This window comes from Somniosus microcephalus, chromosome 9 (assembly GCF_052327205.1).
Source record: "Somniosus microcephalus isolate GS21.2 chromosome 9, FLI_Smic_1.0, whole genome shotgun sequence".
NCBI lineage: Eukaryota > Metazoa > Chordata > Chondrichthyes > Squaliformes > Somniosidae > Somniosus > Somniosus microcephalus.
In genome coordinates this window covers 73,678,845-73,692,191 of record NC_140995.1, presented here as the reverse complement: position 1 = coordinate 73,692,191, position 13,347 = coordinate 73,678,845, and positions in this window count along the sequence as shown.

The following is a 13,347-nucleotide window of genomic DNA, read 5'->3' as shown; positions in this document are numbered from 1 at the left end:
GGTTTGGAGTAACTGTTTAGAAGCGAGTGTTTTGGATTGTTTTGGAAGTATATAGGACAGTTTTGGAGGGTTTGGGACTGTTTTGGACTTTTGGTGTATATTGGATCGTTTTGGAGTGCTTTTGAGTTATGGAGTGTTTTAGACTGTTTTGGGGAGTTTTGGATTGAGTGGTTAGAAGCGAGTGTTTTGAAGTGTTATAGAGTGTTTTGGAGTCTTACAGGCAGTTCTGGTGTGTTTTGGAGTGAGTACATAGAAGCGAGACTTTCGGAGTGCTTGGGACTGATTTGGTGTGTTTTGCAGTGTTTTGGATTGGTGTTTTGGATTGTGTTTTGGGTTGAGTGTTTAAGGAGCGAGTGTTTTGGAGTATTTTGGACTGTTTTGTAGAGTTATGGAGTGCCTGGGACTGTTTTGGAACTGTCTGGAACTGTTTGGAACTGTTTTGGTGTGTTGTGGAGTGTTTTGCACAGTTTTGGAGTGTTTTGGAGTGTTTTGGATTGAGTGTTTAGGAGCGAGTGTTTTGGAGTACTTTGGAGTGTTGTGGACTGTGTTGGAATGTTTTAGAGTGCTTTCGCGTGATTGGGGTTGTTCTGGAGTGTTTGGGAGTGTGTTCGTGTGTTTACGAGTGATTTGGAATGTTCTGGACTGTTTTGGAGTGTTTCGGTTTGCCTTTGAGTGTAATGGAGTGTTTTGGAGTGGTTTGAGTGTTATGGAGTGTTTCGGTGTGATTTGGAGTGTTTTGGACGGTTTTGGTGTGTTTCGGAGTGACTGCTTAGAAGCGAGCATTTTGGAGTGTTTTGGACTGTTTTGTAGCGTTTCGGAGTGCTTGTGACTGATTTGGAGTGTTTGGGAGTGTTATGGAGTGTTGTGGAGTGTTTTGCACAGTTTTGGAGTGTTTTGGATTGAGTGTTTAGGTGCGAGTGTTTAGGCCTCCAAAACAGTCCTAAGCACTCCGAAAGTCTACAAAACAGTCCAAAGCACGCCAAAATACTCCAAAGCACTCGCACCTAAACACTCAATGCAAAACACTCCAAAACACTCCAAAACATACATTCCCAAACACTCAAAAACAAACACTTAAAAACACTCAAAAACAGTCCAAAAAGCTCCAACACAGTCCAATGCACTCCATAACACTCCAAAACACCAAAACACTCGCTTCTAAACAGTCACTCCCAAACACTCCAAAACAGTCCAAAACCGTCCGAAGCACTCTAAAATACTCCAAAACAGTCACTCCCAAACCCTCCAAAACCCTCCAAAACCCTCCTAAACAAACACTCTAAAACACTCCAAAACCCTCCAAAACCGTGCAAAACACACCACAACACTCCAAAACAAACACTCCCAAACAGTCCCATGCACACCGAAACTCTACAGAACAGTCCAAAACACTCCAAAATACTCCAAAACACGCGCTCCTAAACACTCAATCCAAAACAATGCAAAACACTCCAAAACAGTTCAAAACACTCCAAAACAGTCCCAAGCCCTGCATAACTCTATAAAACAGTCCAAAACGCTCCAACATACTCCAGAACACTCGCTCCTAAACACTCAATCCAAAATACTCCAAAACTGTGCAAAACACTCCACAAACCTCCAAAACACTCGCTCCTAAACAGTCACTCCCAAACACTCCAAAACAGTGCCAATCACTCCACAACACTCCAACACACTCCCAAACGCTCCAAAACAGTCTTTGAGTTATGGAGTGTTTCGGAGTGTTTTGGAGTGAGTGCTTGGCAGCGAGTGTTTTGGAGTGATTTAGACTGTTTTGGAGTGTTTTGGTGTGTCTTGGAGTGTTGTGGTCTGTTTTGGAGTGTTATGCGGTGTTGTGGAGTGTTATGGTGAGTGTCGGAGTGCTTCGGAGTGTTGTGCAGTATTTGGGACTGTTTTGGACTGTATGGGAGTGTTTAGGAGTGTCGTGGAGTGTTCAGGTGTGTATTTCAGTTATGGAGTGTTTTGGAGTGGTTTGGAGTAACTGTTTAGAAGCGAGTGTTTTGGATTGTTTTGGAAGTATATAGGACAGTTTTGGAGGGTTTGGGACTGTTTTGGACTTTTGGTGTATATTGGATCGTTTTGGAGTGCTTTTGAGTTATGGAGTGTTTTAGACTGTTTTGGGGAGTTTTGGATTGAGTGGTTAGAAGCGAGTGTTTTGAAGTGTTATAGAGTGTTTTGGAGTCTTACAGGCAGTTCTGGTGTGTTTTGGAGTGAGTACATAGAAGCGAGACTTTCGGAGTGCTTGGGACTGATTTGGTGTGTTTTGCAGTGTTTTGGATTGGTGTTTTGGATTGTGTTTTGGGTTGAGTGTTTAAGGAGCGAGTGTTTTGGAGTATTTTGGACTGTTTTGTAGAGTTATGGAGTGCCTGGGACTGTTTTGGAACTGTCTGGAACTGTTTGGAACTGTTTTGGTGTGTTTTGGAGTGTTGTGGAGTGTTTTGGATTGAGTGTTTAGGAGCGAGTGTTTTGGAGTACTTTGGAGTGTTGTGGACTGTGTTGGAATGTTTTAGAGTGCTTTCGCGTGATTGGGGTTGTTCTGGAGTGTTTGGGAGTGTGTTCGTGTGTTTACGAGTGATTTGGAATGTTCTGGACTGTTTTGGAGTGTTTCGGTTTGCCTTTGAGTGTAATGGAGTGTTTTGGAGTGGTTTGAGTGTTATGGAGTGTTTTGGTGTGATTTGGAGTGTTTTGGACGGTTTTGGTGTGTTTCGGAGTGACTGCTTAGAAGCGAGCATTTTGGAGTGTTTTGGACTGTTTTGTAGCGTTTCGGAGTGCTTGTGACTGATTTGGAGTGTTTGGGAGTGTTATGGAGTGTTGTGGAGTGTTTTGCACAGTTTTGGAGTGTTTTGGATTGAGTGTTTAGGTGCGAGTGTTTAGGCCTCCAAAACAGTCCTAAGCACTCCGAAAGTCTACAAAACAGTCCAAAGCACGCCAAAATACTCCAAAGCACTCGCACCTAAACACTCAATGCAAAACACTCCAAAACACTCCAAAACATACATTCCCAAACACTCAAAAACAAACACTTAAAAACACTCAAAAACAGTCCAAAAAGCTCCAAAACAGTCCAATGCACTCCATAACACTCCAAAACACCAAAACACTCGCTTCTAAACAGTCACTCCCAAACACTCCAAAACAGTCCAAAACCGTCCGAAGCACTCTAAAATACTCCAAAACAGTCACTCCCAAACCCTCCAAAACCCTCCAAAACCCTCCTAAACAAACACTCCAAAACACTCCAAAACCCTCCAAAACCGTGCAAAACACACCACAACACTCCAAAACAAACACTCCCAAACAGTCCCATGCACACCGAAACTCTACAGATCAGTCCAAAACACTCCAAAATACTCCAAAACACGCGCTCCTAAACACTCAATCCAAAACAATGCAAAACACTCCAAAACAGTTCAAAACACTCCAAAACAGTCCCAAGCCCTGCATAACTCTATAAAACAGTCCAAAACGCTCCAACATACTCCAGAACACTCGCTCCTAAACACTCAATCCAAAATACTCCAAAACTGTGCAAAACACTCCACAAACCTCCAAAACACTCGCTCCTAAACAGTCACTCCCAAACACTCCAAAACAGTGCCAATCACTCCACAACACTCCAACACACTCCCAAACGCTCCAAAACAGTCTTTGAGTTATGGAGTGTTTCGGAGCGTTTTGGAGTGAGTGCTTGGCAGCGAGTGTTTTGGAGTGATTTAGACTGTTTTGGAGTGTTTTGGTGTGTCTTGGAGTGTTGTGGTCTGTTTTGGAGTGTTATGCGGTGTTGTGGAGTGTTATGGTGAGTGTCGGAGTGCTTCGGAGTGTTGTGCAGTATTTGGGACTGTTTTGGACTGTATGGGAGTGTTTAGGAGTGTCGTGGAGTGTTCAGGTGTGTATTTCAGTTATGGAGTGTTTTGGAGTGGTTTGGAGTAACTGTTTAGAAGCAAGTGTTTTGGATTGTTTTGGAAGTATATAGGACAGTTTTGGAGGGTTTGGGACTGTTTTGGACTTTTGGTGTATATTGGATCGTTTTGGAGTGCTTTTGAGTTATGGAGTGTTTTAGACTGTTTTGGGGAGTTTTGGATTGAGTGGTTAGAAGCGAGTGTTTTGAAGTGTTATAGAGTGTTTTGGAGTCTTACAGGCAGTTCTGGTGTGTTTTGGAGTGAGTACATAGAAGCGAGACTTTCGGAGTGCTTGGGACTGATTTGGTGTGTTTTGCAGTGTTTTGGATTGGTGTTTTGGATTGTGTTTTGGGTTGAGTGTTTAAGGAGCGAGTGTTTTGGAGTATTTTGGACTGTTTTGTAGAGTTATGGAGTGCCTGGGACTGTTTTGGAACTGTCTGGAACTGTTTGGAACTGTTTTGGTGTGTTTTGGAGTGTTGTGGAGTGTTTTGCACAGTTTTGGAGTGTTTTGGAGTGTTTTGGATTGAGTGTTTAGGAGCGAGTGTTTTGGAGTACTTTGGAGTGTTGTGGACTGTGTTGGAATGTTTTAGAGTGCTTTCGCGTGATTGGGGTTGTTCTGGAGTGTTTGGGAGTGTGTTCGTGTGTTTACGAGTGATTTGGAATGTTCTGGACTGTTTTGGAGTGTTTCGGTTTGCCTTTGAGTGTAATGGAGTGTTTTGGAGTGGTTTGAGTGTTATGGAGTGTTTTGGTGTGATTTGGAGTGTTTTGGACGGTTTTGGTGTGTTTCGGAGTGACTGCTTAGAAGCGAGCATTTTGGAGTGTTTTGGACTGTTTTGTAGCGTTTCGGAGTGCTTGTGACTGATTTGGAGTGTTTGGGAGTGTTATGGAGTGTTGTGGAGTGTTTTGCACAGTTTTGGAGTGTTTTGGATTGAGTGTTTAGGTGCGAGTGTTTAGGCCTCCAAAACAGTCCTAAGCACTCCGAAAGTCTACAAAACAGTCCAAAGCACGCCAAAATACTCCAAAGCACTCGCACCTAAACACTCAATGCAAAACACTCCAAAACACTCCAAAACATACATTCCCAAACACTCAAAAACAAACACTTAAAAACACTCAAAAACAGTCCAAAAAGCTCCAAAACAGTCCAATGCACTCCATAACACTCCAAAACACCAAAACACTCGCTTCTAAAGTCACTCCCAAACACTCCAAAACAGTCCAAAACCGTCCGAAGCACTCTAAAATACTCCAAAACAGTCACTCCCAAACCCTCCAAAACCCTCCAAAACCCTCCTAAACAAACACTCCAAAACACTCCAAAACCCTCCAAAACCGTGCAAAACACACCACAACACTCCAAAACAAACACTCCCAAACAGTCCCATGCACACCGAAACTCTACAGAACAGTCCAAAACACTCCAAAATACTCCAAAACACGCGCTCCTAAACACTCAATCCAAAACAATGCAAAACACTCCAAAACAGTTCAAAACACTCCAAAACAGTCCCAAGCCCTGCATAACTCTATAAAACAGTCCAAAACGCTCCAACATACTCCAGAACACTCGCTCCTAAACACTCAATCCAAAATACTCCAAAACTGTGCAAAACACTCCACAAACCTCCAAAACACTCGCTCCTAAACAGTCACTCCCAAACACTCCAAAACAGTGCCAATCACTCCACAACACTCCAACACACTCCCAAACGCTCCAAAACAGTCTTTGAGTTATGGAGTGTTTCGGAGTGTTTTGGAGTGAGTGCTTGGCAGCGAGTGTTTTGGAGTGATTTAGACTGTTTTGGAGTGTTTTGGTGTGTCTTGGAGTGTTGTGGTCTGTTTTGGAGTGTTATGCGGTGTTGTGGAGTGTTATGGTGAGTGTCGGAGTGCTTCGGAGTGTTGTGCAGTATTTGGGACTGTTTTGGACTGTATGGGAGTGTTTAGGAGTGTCGTGGAGTGTTCAGGTGTGTATTTCAGTTATGGAATGTTTTGGAGTGGTTTGGAGTAACTGTTTAGAAGCGAGTGCTTTGGATTGTTTTGGAAGTATATAGGACAGTTTTGGAGGGTTTGGGACTGTTTTGGACTTTTGGTGTATATTGGATCGTTTTGGAGTGCTTTTGAGTTATGGAGTGTTTTAGACTGTTTTGGGGAGTTTTGGATTGAGTGGTTAGAAGCGAGTGTTTTGAAGTGTTATAGAGTGTTTTGGAGTCTTACAGGCAGTTCTGGTGTGTTTTGGAGTGAGTACATAGAAGCGAGACTTTCGGAGTGCTTGGGACTGATTTGGTGTGTTTGCAGTGTTTTGGATTGGTGTTTTGGATTGTGTTTTGGGTTGAGTGTTTAAGGAGCGAGTGTTTTGGAGTATTTTGGACTGTTTTGTAGAGTTATGGAGTGCCTGGGACTGTTTTGGAACTGTCTGGAACTGTTTGGAACTGTTTTGGTGTGTTTTGGAGTGTTGTGGAGTGTTTTGCACAGTTTTGGAGTGTTTTGGATTGAGTGTTTAGGAGCGAGTGTTTTGGAGTACTTTGGAGTGTTGTGGACTGTGTTGGAATGTTTTAGAGTGCTTTCGCGTGATTGGGGTTGTTCTGGAGTGTTTGGGAGTGTGTTCGTGTGTTTGCGAGTGATTTGGAATGTTCTGGACTGTTTTGGAGTGTTTCGGTTTGCCTTTGAGTGTAATGGAGTGTTTTGGAGTGGTTTGAGTGTTATGGAGTGTTTTGGTGTGATTTGGAGTGTTTTGGACGGTTTTGGTGTGTTTCGGAGTGACTGCTTAGAAGCGAGCATTTTGGAGTGTTTTGGACTGTTTTGTAGCGTTTCGGAGTGCTTGTGACTGATTTGGAGTGTTTGGGAGTGTTATGGAGTGTTGTGGAGTGTTTTGCACAGTTTTGGAGTGTTTTGGATTGAGTGTTTAGGTGCGAGTGTTTAGGCCTCCAAAACAGTCCTAAGCACTCCGAAAGTCTACAAAACAGTCCAAAGCACGCCAAAATACTCCAAAGCACTCGCACCTAAACACTCAATGCAAAACACTCCAAAACACTCCAAAACATACATTCCCAAACACTCAAAAACAAACACTTAAAAACACTCAAAAACAGTCCAAAAAGCTCCAAAACAGTCCAATGCACTCCATAACACTCCAAAACACCACAAAACACTCGCTTCTAAACAGTCACTCCCAAACACTCCAAAACAGTCCAAAACCGTCCGAAGCACTCTAAAATACTCCAAAACAGTCACTCCCAAACCCTCCAAAACCCTCCTAAACAAACACTCCAAAACACTCCAAAACCCTCCAAAACCGTGCAAAACACACCACAACACTCCAAAACAAACACTCCCAAACAGTCCCATGCACACCGAAACTCTACAGAACAGTCCAAAACACTCCAAAATACTCCAAAACACGCGCTCCTAAACACTCAATCTAAAACAATGCAAAACACTCCAAAACAGTTCAAAACACTCCAAAACAGTCCCAAGCCCTGCATAACTCTATAAAACAGTCCAAAACGCTCCAACATACTCCAGAACACTCGCTCCTAAACACTCAATCCAAAATACTCCAAAACTGTGCAAAACACTCCACAAACCTCCAAAACACTCGCTCCTAAACAGTCACTCCCAAACACTCCAAAACAGTGCCAATCACTCCACAACACTCCAACACACTCCCAAACGCTCCAAAACAGTCTTTGAGTTATGGAGTGTTTCGGAGTGTTTTGGAGTGAGTGCTTGGCAGCGAGTGTTTTGGAGTGATTTAGACTGTTTTGGAGTGTTTTGGTGTGTCTTGGAGTGTTGTGGTCTGTTTTGGAGTGTTATGCGGTGTTGTGGAGTGTTATGGTGAGTGTCGGAGTGCTTCGGAGTGTTGTGCAGTATTTGGGACTGTTTTGGACTGTATGGGAGTGTTTAGGAGTGTCGTGGAGTGTTCAGGTGTGTATTTCAGTTATGGAGTGTTTTGGAGTGGTTTGGAGTAACTGTTTAGAAGCGAGTGCTTGGATTGTTTTGGAAGTATATAGGACAGTTTTGGAGGGTTTGGGACTGTTTTGGACTTTTGGTGTATATTGGATCGTTTTGGAGTGCTTTTGAGTTATGGAGTGTTTTAGACTGTTCTGGGGAGTTTTGGATTGAGTTGGTGGTTAGAAGCGAGTGTTTTGAAGTGTTATAGAGTGTTTTGGAGTCTTACAGGCAGTTCTGGTGTGTTTTGGAGTGAGTACATAGAAGCGAGACTTTCGGAGTGCTTGGGACTGATTTGGTGTGTTTGCAGTGTTTTGGATTGGTGTTTTGGATTGTGTTTTGGGTTGAGTGTTTAAGGAGCGAGTGTTTTGGAGTATTTTGGACTGTTTTGTAGAGTTATGGAGTGCCTGGGACTGTTTTGGAACTGTCTGGAACTGTTTGGAACTGTTTTGGTGTGTTTTGGAGTGTTGTGGAGTGTTTTGCACAGTTTTGGAGTGTTTTGGAGTGTTTTGGATTGGGTGTTTAGGAGCGAGTGTTTGGAGTACTTTGGAGTGTTGTGGACTGTGTTGGAATGTTTTAGAGTGCTTTCGCGTGATTGGGGTTGTTCTGGAGTGTTTGGGAGTGTGTTCGTGTGTTTACGAGTGATTTGGAATGTTCTGGACTGTTTTGGAGTGTTTCGGTTTGCCTTTGAGTGTAATGGAGTGTTTTGGAGTGGTTTGAGTGTTATGGAGTGTTTTGGTGTGATTTGGAGTGTTTTGGACGGTTTTGGTGTGTTTCGGAGTGACTGCTTAGAAGCGAGCATTTTGGAGTGTTTTGGACTGTTTTGTAGCGTTTCGGAGTGCTTGTGACTGATTTGGAGTGTTTGGGAGTGTTATGGAGTGTTGTGGAGTGTTTTGCACAGTTTTGGAGTGTTTTGGATTGAGTGTTTAGGTGCGAGTGTTTAGGCCTCCAAAACAGTCCTAAGCACTCCGAAAGTCTACAAAACAGTCCAAAGCACGCCAAAATACTCCAAAGCACTCGCACCTAAACACTCAATGCAAAACACTCCAAAACACTCCAAAACATACATTCCCAAACACTCAAAAACAAACACTTAAAAACACTCAAAAACAGTCCAAAAAGCTCCAAAACAGTCCAATGCACTCCATAACACTCCAAAACACCAAAACACTCGCTTCTAAACAGTCACTCCCAAACACTCCAAAACAGTCCAAAACCGTCCGAAGCACTCTAAAATACTCCAAAACAGTCACTCCCAAACCCTCCAAAACCCTCCTAAACAAACACTCCAAAACACTCCAAAACCCTCCAAAACCGTGCAAAACACACCACAACACTCCAAAACAAACACTCCCAAACAGTCCCATGCACACCGAAACTCTACAGAACAGTCCAAAACACTCCAAAATACTCCAAAACACGCGCTCCTAAACACTCAATCCAAAACAATGCAAAACACTCCAAAACAGTTCAAAACACTCCAAAACAGTCCCAAGCCCTGCATAACTCTATAAAACAGTCCAAAACGCTCCAACATACTCCAGAACACTCGCTCCTAAACACTCAATCCAAAATACTCCAAAACTGTGCAAAACACTCCACAAACCTCCAAAACACTCGCTCCTAAACAGTCACTCCCAAACACTCCAAAACAGTGCCAATCACTCCACAACACTCCAACACACTCCCAAACGCTCCAAAACAGTCTTTGAGTTATGGAGTGTTTCGGAGTGTTTTGGAGTGAGTGCTTGGCAGCGAGTGTTTTGGAGTGATTTAGACTGTTTTGGAGTGTTTTGGTGTGTCTTGGAGTGTTGTGGTCTGTTTTGGAGTGTTATGCGGTGTTGTGGAGTGTTATGGTGAGTGTCGGAGTGCTTCGGAGTGTTGTGCAGTATTTGGGACTGTTTTGGACTGTATGGGAGTGTTTAGGAGTGTCGTGGAGTGTTCAGGTGTGTATTTCAGTTATGGAGTGTTTTGGAGTGGTTTGGAGTAACTGTTTAGAAGCGAGTGCTTTGGATTGTTTTGGAAGTATATAGGACAGTTTTGGAGGGTTTGGGACTGTTTTGGACTTTTGGTGTATATTGGATCGTTTTGGAGTGCTTTTGAGTTATGGGGTGTTTTAGACTGTTTTGGGGAGTTTTGGATTGAGTGGTTAGAAGCGAGTGTTTTGAAGTGTTATAGAGTGTTTTGGAGTCTTACAGGCAGTTCTGGTGTGTTTTGGAGTGAGTACATAGAAGCGAGACTTTCGAGTGCTTGGGACTGATTTGGTGTGTTTTTGCAGTGTTTTGGATTGGTGTTTTGGATTGTGTTTTGGGTTGAGTGTTTAAGGAGCGAGTGTTTTGGAGTATTTTGGACAGTTTTGTAGAGTTATGGAGTGCCTGGGACTGTTTTGGAACTGTCTGGAACTGTTTGGAACTGTTTTGGTGTGTTTTGGAGTGTTGTGGAGTGTTTTGCACAGTTTTGGAGTGTTTTGGAGTGTTTTGGATTGAGTGTTTAGGAGCGAGTGTTTTGGAGTACTTTGGAGTGTTGTGGACTGTGTTGGAATGTTTTAGAGTGCTTGCGCGTGATTGGGGTTGTTCTGGAGTGTTTGGGAGTGTGTTCGTGTGTTTACGAGTGATTTGGAATGTTCTGGACTGTTTTGGAGTGTTTCGGTTTGCCTTTGAGTGTAATGGAGTGTTTTGGAGTGGTTTGAGTGTTATGGAGTGTTTTGGTGTGATTTGGAGTGTTTTGGACGGTTTTGGTGTGTTTCGGAGTGACTGCTTAGAAGCGAGCATTTTGGAGTGTTTTGGACTGTTTTGTAGCGTTTCGGAGTGCTTGTGACTAATTTGGAGTGTTTGGGAGTGTTATGGAGTGTTGTGGAGTGTTTTGCACAGTTTTGGAGTGTTTTGGATTGAGTGTTTAGGTGCGAGTGTTTAGGCCTCCAAAACAGTCCTAAGCACTCCGAAAGTCTACAAAACAGTCCAAAGCACGCCAAAATACTCCAAAGCACTCGCACCTAAACACTCAATGCAAAACACTCCAAAACACTCCAAAACATACATTCCCAAACACTCAAAAACAAACACTTAAAAACACTCAAAAACAGTCCAAAAAGCTCCAAAACAGTCCAATGCACTCCATAACACTCCAAAACACCAAAACACTCGCTTCTAAACAGTCACTCCCAAACACTCCAAAACAGTCCAAAACCGTCCGAAGCACTCTAAAATACTCCAAAACAGTCACTCCCAAACCCTCCAAAACCCTCCAAAACAAACACTCCAAAACACTCCAAAACCCTCCAAAACCGTGCAAAACACACCACAACACTCCAAAACAAACACTCCCAAACAGTCCCATGCACACCGAAACTCTACAGAACAGTCCAAAACACTCCAAAATACTCCAAAACACGCGCTCCTAAACACTCAATCCAAAACAATGCAAAACACTCCAAAACAGTTCAAAACACTCCAAAACAGTCCCAAGCCCTGCATAACTCTATAAAACAGTCCAAAACGCTCCAACATACTCCAGAACACTCGCTCCTAAACACTCAATCCAAAATACTCCAAAACTGTGCAAAACACTCCACAAACCTCCAAAACACTCGCTCCTAAACAGTCACTCCAAAACACTCCAAAACAGTGCCAATCACTCCACAACACTCCAACACACTCCCAAACGCTCCAAAACAGTCTTTGAGTTATGGAGTGTTTCGGAGTGTTTTGGAGTGAGTGCTTGGCAGCGAGTGTTTTGGAGTGATTTAGACTGTTTTGGAGTGTTTTGGTGTGTCTTGGAGTGTTGTGGTCTGTTTTGGAGTGTTATGCGGTGTTGTGGAGTGTTATGGTGAGTGTCGGAGTGCTTCGGAGTGTTGTGCAGTATTTGGGACTGTTTTGGACTGTATGGGAGTGTTTAGGAGTGTCGTGGAGTGTTCAGGTGTGTATTTCAGTTATGGAGTGTTTTGGAGTGGTTTGGAGTAACTGTTTAGAAGCGAGTGTTTTGGATTGTTTTGGAAGTATATAGGACAGTTTTGGAGGGTTTGGGACTGTTTTGGACTTTTGGTGTATATTGGATCGTTTTGGAGTGCTTTTGAGTTATGGAGTGTTTTAGACTGTTTTGGGGAGTTTTGGATTGAGTGGTTAGAAGCGAGTGTTTTGAAGTGTTATAGAGTGTTTTGGAGTCTTACAGGCAGTTCTGGTGTGTTTTGGAGTGAGTACATAGAAGCGAGACTTTCGGAGTGCTTGGGACTGATTTGGTGTGTTTTGCAGTGTTTTGGATTGGTGTTTTGGATTGTGTTTTGGGTTGAGTGTTTAAGGAGCGAGTGTTTTGGAGTATTTTGGACTGTTTTGTAGAGTTATGGAGTGCCTGGGACTGTTTTGGAACTGTCTGGAACTGTTTGGAACTGTTTTGGTGTGTTTTGGAGTGTTGTGGAGTGTTTTGCACAGTTTTGGAGTGTTTTGGAGTGTTTTGGATTGAGTGTTTAGGAGCGAGTGTTTTGGAGTACTTTGGAGTGTTGTGGACTGTGTTGGAATGTTTTAGAGTGCTTTCGCGTGATTGGGGTTGTTCTGGAGTGTTTGGGAGTGTGTTCGTGTGTTTACGAGTGATTTGGAATGTTCTGGACTGTTTTGGAGTGTTTCGGTTTGCCTTTGAGTGTAATGGAGTGTTTTGGAGTGGTTTGAGTGTTATGGAGTGTTTTGGTGTGATTTGGAGTGTTTTGGACGGTTTTGGTGTGTTTCGGAGTGACTGCTTAGAAGCGAGCATTTTGGAGTGTTTTGGACTGTTCTTTAGCGTTTCGGAGTGCTTGTGACTGATTTGGAGTGTTTGGGAGTGTTATGGAGTGTTGTGGAGTGTTTTGCACAGTTTTGGAGTGTTTTGGATTGAGTGTTTAGGTGCGAGTGTTTAGGCCTCCAAAACAGTCCTAAGCACTCCGAATGTCTACAAAACAGTCCAAAGCACGCCAAAATACTCCAAAGCACTCGCACCTAAACACTCAATGCAAAACACTCCAATACACTCCAAAACATACATTCCCAAACACTCAAAAACAAACACTTAAAAACACTCAAAAACAGTCCAAAAAGCTCCAAAACAGTCCAATGCACTCCATAACACTCCAAAACACCAAAACACTCGCTTCTAAACAGTCACTCCCAAACACTCCAAAACAGTCCAAAACCGTCCGAAGCACTCTAAAATACTCCAAAACAGTCACTCCCAAACCCTCCAAAACCCTCCAAAACCCTCCTAAACAAACACTCCAAAACACTCCAAAACCCTCCAAAACCGTGCAAAACACACCACAACACTCCAAAACAAACACTCCCAAACAGTCCCATGCACACCGAAACTCTACAGAACAGTCCAAAACACTCCAAAATACTCCAAAACACGCGCTCCTAAACACTCAATCCAAAACAATGCAAAACACTCCAAAACAGTTCAAAACACTCCAAAACAGTCCCAAGCCCTGCATAACTCTATAAAACAGTCCAAAACGCTCCAACATACTCCAGAACACTCG